The following is a 9,515-nucleotide window of genomic DNA, read 5'->3' on the forward strand; positions in this document are numbered from 1 at the left end:
CCTCCACGGGAGACCAACCTTGTGGAGAGGAGAGGACATGGGGAAGGGGGAGGAGGTGGTCAGACCACAGACAAAGGCAGACAGACAGACAGGTGGTAGGACAAGAGAGCAGGTGGAAGGAGGGGAGGGACAGAGCGGGTGAGACCCTGAGACAGAGCAAGGGGGAGACCAGCCTTGAGAGAGATGCCAGGGTGCCTGGCCTGCTGCGGGGCCTGCCCCTCCTGGAGCTTGCTCTGAGGGGAGGGGTGTCTCCTGGCACACGGTAGCTTGGAGTCCGGGGTGTGAGCTGGGGCTTATCTAAGGGATGAGGCCCAGAAAAGGCCAGCCATGATCCAATTGCATAACAGGCTAGTGGCCAAGCAGGGCCTGAACCCAGGGTTCCTTCCTCCCAGCACGGACTCTGTGCCCCCCAGGAGCTGGGGTGTGGAGAGCTAGGAAGCAGAGGGACAGGGATAAGATCTTGCAGCCGCCCCCCAACAGCTCTTCCCTCTGGACTATGGGAGGCAGGGGAATGGCCAGAATGACCTCCCCACATTTTTTTGTAGTCAGAGGAAAATCTGTTTCCTTGGGGTGTGAAGACCATAATCCCCTCTGCCCCAGCCACCCCCAGACCCACCCCCAGGATGCTATTGCTGAGGACAAGAGTAATTAGACATCCTCCAGAGAGCTGAGCCCCTCACCTCCAGCGTGGCCACCCAGACTCAGCAGACCACACTCCGCCCCCTCACCCCACTCTGCTACCTCCCAGCTCTAAGGCTGCTGGGTCCCTCCCGGGCACCATGCCTTAACCCAGGGCTCCGTTCTTTACTCAGATCCCCTCCCTCTCTGGGCCTCAGTTTCCTCATCTGTAAAACAGGAGTAATAGCACCCTCCTATGCCCATCCTCTTGAGCTAGAGAAGCAATGCCAGGGCTCAGGGATAGACCTTGGTCTCCCTAAGTCTCCAGATTCTTCTCCATTGGAGACTGGGGGTCACCTTAGCTCCAGAGGAGCTTTCAGTAGTTCTGGCTGACTGGGCGGTGAAAGTGGAGGACACAGGACATCCTCACATGCAGCCTTCTCCCAAGAAAGCTGGTATATCAGATACTCAAAAGGTAGGACCCTGCACGCCCAGGTCCGGGAGAAGGCTGAGGCATAGGGCAGAGTGGCACACGGCCAAGCAGGGCTGACCCAGGCCCTGGTGTACCAGCCAGGTTCTGGCCAGGTCCTAGCCAGGCCCCTTGTCCTGCCAGATGTGGGCCGGCCAGTGCCTTAGGGCTCTTAGACACCTTGCTCCCTACCCCCAGCACCTGCCCGAACAGGTGTCCCAGTTTTGCCAACTGGAAAGCAAAAGAGGTGACTCACCACTCCACAGCCCTGCCCCCTTCTCCCTACCAGCCTTCCACGGAGGCCCCTTCTCCTCCCCTCTCTTCTCCTCCCTCTCCTGCTCTATAGCACTCTGGGAAACTTTCTCATTAACCTCTCCCAGCCCAGGGCATTTGAAGAAGCTATGTAGTGCAGTGGTTGTAAGCCCAGCTTTGGGGCCAGAAAAGCCCCACATCACAGCTCTGCCCCTTGGCTGGGTGACCTTGGGCTCATAACGTAATGTCTCTGAGCCTTATTTCCTCATCTACAGCTGGCAAATCAAGCTATAAATAGATTGTGATGGGGATAACACGAAGTCATGTACGTAAAGTGACTGGCATGGACGAGGTGCTTGGCAAATGTCAGCTGGCACCTGTCCCCTCACCCCGTGCCACATGTAGCTGTGTCTTGGCTTTCTGCTACACTTAGAGGGACGAGGCTGAGAGCTGAGGGTGGGGAGAGGAGAAAAAGCAGCAGCAGCAGCTTCAGGAGAGCCCTGCTCACTTAGGAGAGATAAAGCCAGAGCTACAGTGGGAGAGACTCGTTAGTCCTGAGAGGGGATTCCCACTCTCAGACCCTGGAAGAAGCCACATTTCAAAGGCCTCGCCTGGGCCAGTCTGTTCTGCGGCCCATATCCTCCTCCTAGAGGCAGCAGCAGCTGCCTGTCTGGGGAGCAGTGGGGGAGGTGAAGAGTTCACCGGGCTCAGGGGCTGTGGGCCGCAGGCCTCCCACCCAGCCCTGGTGCCCTGGCCTAGCCCATTGTGGCCGCATAAAAGGTGACGGATGGTTAATAGGGGAGATAACGGGATTCATAAGGGAAATTTATCGGTCACTCTGGTGGTATAAATATGTTTATAGCGGACCAAGGGGAAATGAAGAAGCCCCAATAAATCATGGTGAAGCCACCAGCCACTAATAGGCAAGCGGCCGCTGGAACCCCAGTGTTGGCAATTGCAGACACCCCCCTCTGGCTGCCCGCTAATGGTGTGGCGGGGCTGCAGACTTGTCAAGCCGGACAGACGCCCAGCCCGCATTGTGGCAGGGACAAGACCCCAGGGGCCCCCCCTGCCGGACCTGAGCTGACCCGCCCACTGCGCGGCCACACCCCTGCCCAGTCTGGACTCAGCCAGGCTAGAATTGCTGAGAGAACAGGGAAAGCGGTGCATGGGTCAGGTCTAGGCGGCTCCCTGGTACAGGGGTTAAAGAGGCTCTGGAGTCAGACCTGGTTTCAAAACTTGCTGCTGCCACCTCCCAACCCTGCCTCTCTTGGAGTTCGCTTGTCTGCAAAGTGGTTTAGCAACCTTGGAAGCTGCGGTGAAGAGTAGAGATAATCCACTACCACAGTGCTTGGCACCTTGTAAACTTCGATAAATGGCAGCTATTCTTATTCTCACATTAGACAGGGTCCTATCCTCCTGGGGAAAGTGCTATGCAGATGTGAGAACATTAACAGAAAAGCAGATAGCACCAGCATTTTATAGATAAGGGACCCGAGGCTCAGAAGTTAAGAAGCTTGCCTGAGGGCACACAGCTAGAAGAGAAAGGCTCTGTTTGGTTCCCAAGTCCAGACTCTTCCCCTTGCCCTGATGTAGGTCCTGCTCCTTCCTCAAAGTTTCTAGGGGTTTCCTGTCCCCCCTTCCTTCAGAAGTGGCCAAGGATTTCAGGGGCCCTGAAGCACTCAGGTCAAAGCCCTGGGGCTCTGGCAGTGATTTGGGGTGCTGATGATGCTGGGCCTCTGCTCACCACCCTCCCCCCATCCCTTCCCTCCTTACTCCTGCACAGCGAGAGCGCAAGTGCGGGACTCAGTTACCATGACCCCCTCACACGCACTGTGGTGGTCTGAAGCCTTCTATCTGATCTGTTCGGGAGGCCCCTCTCTGGGCACCCCCACCCAGTCTCCATCACAGTCTCCGTCCAGCTCACTCCTTCATTCATTCATTCAGCAAACACTAGGGACCTTCCCTTGCAGGGCACAATACTGAGCAAGGTAGACAAGGCTGCCCCCACGGTGCTCACTGCTGGTAGAGAAGTCAGGTCTGGATCATCCCCTACATCCGGCTCCATCCTCACTTTGTCTCAGTTCCTCGTCCCCTCCTCTCTTCGCTCATGGCCACGCTGTCCAGCCTCATTCCTGGCCTCCACACTGGACAGTGCTGCTGCCTGCTCCCCAGTTTCCTGCCAGGATGGCTGCCCCCTGCAAACTACCCCCATCCCTGCCTGAGCCCCGTATCTACCCCCAAAGCCCCAGCCTAGGGGCCTCCCTTCCGAGTGCCACAGCCGGCAGTTCAGAGGGCGGGGGTCCTGGCACGGACACCAAGGGGAGGGCCCCACTTCCCCGCGCCTGCTCCGGGGAGGAGAGAGGCAGAGCCGCCTGTGCCCCTCTTGGGATGTCCGCGCGTCTCGTCTCGCTAGATCTCTGTCTCTCTCCTGCGTCTCTCCGTCTCGGCCGGCTCCGGCTCTCCTCTCCGGGTCTCGGGCTCGGTTGCTCCGTCTCTCTCCCTCCCGAGGCCCCCCTCCGCAGCCGGGCGGGGGAAATCGCTCCGTAAATAGGCGGATGGCCCCGGGCGCTCCGGGCGCAGACACTCGTTTTTAGAGCCGGTAATTGACTCCTTTCAGTTGATAATTCATGGCTTGCATATGCGCTTTAATGCGGGCGCCCGGGGAGGCGCGGCGGGCGGGGCGGCCGGTGCGCAGAGCCGGCGGCGGCGCGGCCGGGAGGGAGCCCGGCTCGGCCTGGTCCGCGCCGTCGGGCCGTGCGTGTCCGCGGGAGGAGCGGGCGCTCCGCCCGGGTCTGTCTGCCCGGCCCTCCCGAGGCCGCGCGGGGGGTGCGGAAGCGGGGTGCGCTGGGTGGGACCGAAAGGCCCGGACGGTCTCTGGGCCAGCGGCGGGCGACGAGCCCAGTGACGGATCCTTCGACTGAACCAGGGGGAGAAGCGGGGCACGAGGGTACTCCTTCCCCACGCAGCCAACGGGAAACTGAGGTCTTAACCCGGCATCGCCCAGCGCAAAAGCAAGACCAGAAGGCAAAGGGACCTAGTCAGGGGCCTCAGTCCCAGCTTTTGCAGAACTGCCCCTCACCTGGGAATGCTCCTGTTTCTGAGCTAACTCTGGCCTGTTGCCCTCTCACAGGCACCCCTATCAGGGGCTGGCTCTGCCTGTGAATTCCGGGCACAGACACCCAGACCTGGGTACAGACACCCAGACCTGGGTAAGCCTCCCACGCTGGATAAGGGTAGCCCAAGTCCCTCTCACCTGCTCACCCTCTCACCCTAAGGCCGTGGCGGATGTGACCTTGGGCCCCATTTTAGAGGCGTAGAGAAGCTGGGACACTTGCACAAGGTCTCAGAGGAGGCAGAGCCTGACCTGGATGTGTGTGTGCCCAGACCAAGGCCTGCGCAGTGGAACCAATAGGAGTGGGAAGGGAAGGAGCAGGAGATGCCCTGGTCCAGGAGGTCCCATATGTACCCACACAGGGACCTCAGAGAGGCCCCCACAGCAAAGAGCTCTGAGAATGCAAATGACCTGCCCACAGTCTCAGGCCAGGGAGTGGTTTTAGATGAAGATGGTGCTGGCAGGAGTCAGAGGTTAGAGGTCAGCACTGGAGCTGGAGCTAGGACTGGGGAGGAAGGAGGTTGTGAACCTTAGCTCAAGAGATACTAGAGAGAGCCCAGCCTGAAGTCTGGCTCCAAGATAGGGCTTCCCATTTACTCAGCCCTTTGAGCTGGTATCTGCCACCCCCTTTCCCCAGGCTAATTCCAGCCAAAAAAAGAATTCCACCCCCTGCATTTTAAAATCTGCAAATGTTTAACCTAAAGCCAAAGCACCTGGCTAATTCCTGCATCCCCTGCCCGATCCTTGTCCCTCCACCTGCCAGTTTCCCATCAGCGCAATGCAGTTGGATAGAAGGATCTGACCGGGGAAGTCCGGGCAAGAGCGGGGCTGAGAACAGAAGGCAAGGGCTGTCTGGGCTGTGTGAAGCTAAATGCTGCCCCCTGGTGCCCAGACTGTTGAAGCAGGCAGGGGACACGCTACGGGTAGAGAACCTCTCGGCCTCCTGCTTTCTCCGAGCCCCTTAGACCTCCATCTTAGTAGGGAGGGAGGACAGGGATGGAGCCCTACTCAGCCCTGTCTGAGGGGAAACCCTGAGGCTGGATTTCTAGCAGAGATCTCAGACTCTGTGGAAGAGCTAGAGAGAGGGGGAGCCACAGTGAGCTCAGCAGTAGCCCTGTCCAGCCTGCACCTGGACGCCCACATGGTTCTTTCTGTGGTAGGCAGAGTCAGGCTGACCCTCTGGTGTGATACCTGGAGTCTCCATCTGAGTTAAAATCTTTTAACTCAGGCCTTTTTCTGCCTGAAATTCCACCATTTGTGCTCAGAGGAGGTACTCAACAAATGTAGGATGGATGGGTGGGTGGATGAATTCCATTCGTTTGTATCGAGATATTGTCTTCGGGAGATCTGTGCCATCACACACAGGGAAGAGTGAGTTCACTAGTTTGCCGAGTTGGGCTACAAAGAGGAATGGGATAGGAGAAGGGGAGGCTTTGGTAGGGGGAAGACCTCAAGAGAGCTCAAATGAAAGGAAAGTCATGTGGTGGTGGGGGGTTAGAGGGATCAAGGAAGACTTCCGGGGGGAAGTGGCATTTGACACAGGGCTTGAAGGATGAATAGAGGCCCAAAGGCAGAAGCATCAGGTGTACTTGTGCTGGCAAGAGGGCTGCAGTTTGAGGGAAGGAGTGAGGCAGTGCTGTGGTAGAGTCATGGCAGAGGCGGCTGTGGAGGGTCCCGGGGTAAGGGGTGCTGAATGTCAGGCCAAGGAATTAGCACTTGGTGGGAAAAGCACTGGACGGTGAGCCAAGGGTCTGGGTCCTAACCCAAGGTCCACTTCAACTGGATTCTACTTCCTCAGCCTTGCTCTCTGGAGCTTTCTACAGACATCAGTGGGAGCCGTGTCAAGTTCTTCCTCAGGGTGATGTCTAGAAATCACAGCTTGCAGAATAGTCAAGCTGGCAGGTACCATGGACCTTATCAAATCTAAACCCCTCAATTCGCAGATGAGAAAACTGAGGTCCAGAGAGGGGAAGTGACTTCCCAGCATCACATGGCAAGCCAGTGGGAGAGCCCAGACTTGGACCTAGGGCTCCAGGCCTCTCAGGCTGGGGGGCTCTTTCCCTTTGCTGCAATCCAGGGTAGCACCTGAGGGACTGAGCTGGAGGAGAGCAGCTGGAGGCACAAGGCCACCAGGAGGCTACAGCCCTACCCAGACCAGAGATCACAAGGCCGGCCAGTCAGAAGTGTTTATTGAGCCCCTTACACTGCTCCCCATGTTGGGCTGATCTGGGGAGTCCATGTGAGTCCACCACACAGAGGGACCACAAAGAAAAGGAATGTGGTAGGTTCCAAGAGGGGGAGACATGAGGCGGATATGGTATTCATGAGAAGGCAGGGGCATTGGGAGCAGACTTGGGCGAGGATCTAGGAAGGTCTCCAGGGGAAGGAGTGGCTTGTCACTCGGGCTCCCTCTGGTTCCCTCTGGTTCTTGACCAAGGTCTCCACCTCCTTCATGAACTGGAGACATAGCTCCTCTTCCCAGGGCAAAGCGATGCACTGCACAGCCACCGGAAGTCCCACGGATCCTCTCACTGCCTGCCAGGAGAAAGGGTCTGGGAGCTCAGAGCCTGATTCCTGCTCACAGGCCACTTGCCCTCCTCATCAGCCGTGCTGTTCCGGCCTCAGTGCCAAGGGATGGCCTAGGGGATGCCTTAGTCCAGACCTCCCATCCCCAATCTATCTTAAGGCGAAGATGTCCTGGATCTTAGAGTTCCAGGCTTCCTCAGCCCTTGGTGAAACCTGAAAAGACTGTTGTGATTTTATTTTGTCTATAGTTTTCCAGGGTTAATATGTAAAATTTGCTCTCTGTGCAGAATGCTGACTAAAATGATGAAATATAAAGCCAAAAGCCGAGCATCCACCCAATGTTCACAGCAAGGGAAAGAAGAACGTGCAAGTCCCTGACTAGAGCCTGGTTACATTTCTACAATGAAAACATTACCTTGACCCAAAACACAGGCCCAGGAACATGGGGGCTAAGCCTGAGTCCCTACCATGAAATCCATACATACTTGTAGGAATTCAAACATGTTCTCATTGCTTTAAGATGATGTTATCACATAAGCCCTTATTTGCCTTAGTCTCTGAAGCCAGATCTCCTGGCTTCAAGTCCTGGCTCCTCCACTTCAACTGGCTGTGTGGCTTCGGTCCTGTCCCTTAGTCTGTGTGTGCCTCCATTTTCCTCATTTGCAAAACCTCACAGGAGAGTTATGGGATATAATGATTTAATATTTACATATAGTACTTTAAACAGCTCCTGGAACAGAGTAAGAGCTCAAGACACAGGAGATAGTGTCATTATTGTTATTTTCTCAGAATTCAGGTCAGCAGTTCCGCTGGGTAACTCTAGCACTAAAATCAATTTCCAGAAAAAGTAAGTCATTTAATGTCTGACTCAGACACATGCATACTTTTCAGAGTCAGTCTCTTTCCCTCTCTCCCCTTCTCCCTCTCACCATAGTCAGGGGTGTTATTTTAGACCCTGCAGTTAAATAGGCCCAGGGTAATATTTCCTTTTATGAAACCACTGCCGAGTCAGTAATAGTAGCATTTATTGAACACTTGCTATACACAAGGCCTTACGCTAAGTGCTGCACTCCCTTTTTCGGTTTAATTAACCTTTAGCACAACCCTTTTGTTCTCATTTTCCTGGCCAAAAAAAGCTCAGGCCCTGAGAGAGGCCTTGTCCAGTCCAGGTACACAGTAAGCTCCTAACCAAAGCTTTTGCCCTGAGCCACCCTCCCAGCCTCTGGGATCAATTTTCCCTGCAGAAGTACCAAGAAGAGCACCGGTCTTGCAAAGTTTTCTCCCCTGACAAGGATGGGGCTGACATGGACGTCAAATGGTGTGCCCTTGAGGTTGGGGTGAAACTGCAGCGGAAGCGATAAAGGGTAAACACTAGGAAGGACCAGCCCCACCTACGCTCTCCGCCCCCTCCCCCACAGGGACCCCAACTCGGATTGACCAAGAATCAGCCCCCGTTTGTCCTCCTGAGGGAGAGGCTTCCAGAAGGAAACTGACCTCCTGGAAATTTTTGTCAGAACTATCTCCGTAGTATCCCTTGTAGAAGGCCAGTTCCTCCTCGTCCTGTGGCGTGACGGTAGTGACAGGCAGCACGCCCACGGGAAAGTCCAGGATGTTGTACAGGAACATGTAGGAGGAGCTTTCTGCGGGAAGATCAGATAAACCCAGGAAATCAGCCCCGAGAAGACTCGGGCCGGCCGGCCGGGGAAGAACGCGGGCGCGCGCCCCCTCCCGGTCCTTCCCGGAACTGCAGCCCTCCGGGCTCGGACAGGCCGGCGAGTGCCCGATTCATAGGCTCTCCCGAGGTGGAGGGAAGGGGGCAATTGGCACTGCGGAAGCCTTACTCAGTGCCAGGCACTGTGCTGGCTGATCCCTTGAATCCTCTCCCCGCCTGTGAGGTGGGAGTTAACTATTCCCTGTGGAGATCCGGGAGGCAGACAGGTTAGGTAGCTTTTCTAAGGCTACACGGCCAGCGGGGGGCAGAGGACCCAGCCCTCTGTGTATTGGACTCCAAGATGGGGGGCGTGCAGTATCACCCTGAGTTGAAAAGACAGTTCCTCTGCAGCAGCCGCCTGTGCGCAGGCAGAGCCAGGTGTGGGATGTGCCTTTGGCCTGCCACTGTCGTGGGGAGAGAGTCCAGGATTGGGGTTGGAACTGGGTTTCATCTGCTTTGAGCAGTCCCTCTGAGACCAGAACCTGCGCATGGGCCCCAAGAGGGCCCCAGGTACTGTCCTGTCTTGAACCTGCTTTTCAGGTGGGCTGGGCTGAAGATGCCTTTTAATGTGGTGACAGCAGAGAGCAAGTTAAGAGTAAACGGAGGTGCGAAGTGGAAGAAGCCAAACACAAAGCCTCATACCTTTTGATTCCATTTATATGAAATTCCAGAAATGGCAAAACTATAGTGACAGAGAGCAGATCAGTGGGTGCTGGGGGTAGGGGAAAAGTGAACCACAAAGGGACATGAGGGAAATTTAAGAGTGATTAAAATACATATTCTATCAATTCTGAAAATATATTCTATATTTCTGATTATAGTGG

General features: G+C 56.0%; 1 long non-coding RNA gene across 1 annotated transcript; it reads right to left on the minus strand.

Moving 5' to 3' along the window:
• Positions 1 to 6,626: 6,626 nt before the first annotated feature.
• LOC105814067 lies at positions 6,627 to 8,539 on the minus strand. Its single transcript, XR_001137686.1, has 2 exons — positions 8,475 to 8,539; positions 6,627 to 6,989 (listed from the first exon to the last, which is right to left on the minus strand). It is a non-coding gene; the product is annotated as an uncharacterized LOC105814067 (long non-coding RNA).
• Between the last annotated feature and the right edge of the window lie 976 nt (positions 8,540 to 9,515).

This window comes from Propithecus coquereli, unplaced genomic scaffold (genome assembly GCF_000956105.1).
Source record: "Propithecus coquereli isolate 6110/MARCELLA unplaced genomic scaffold, Pcoq_1.0 Scaffold299, whole genome shotgun sequence".
NCBI lineage: Eukaryota > Metazoa > Chordata > Mammalia > Primates > Indriidae > Propithecus > Propithecus coquereli.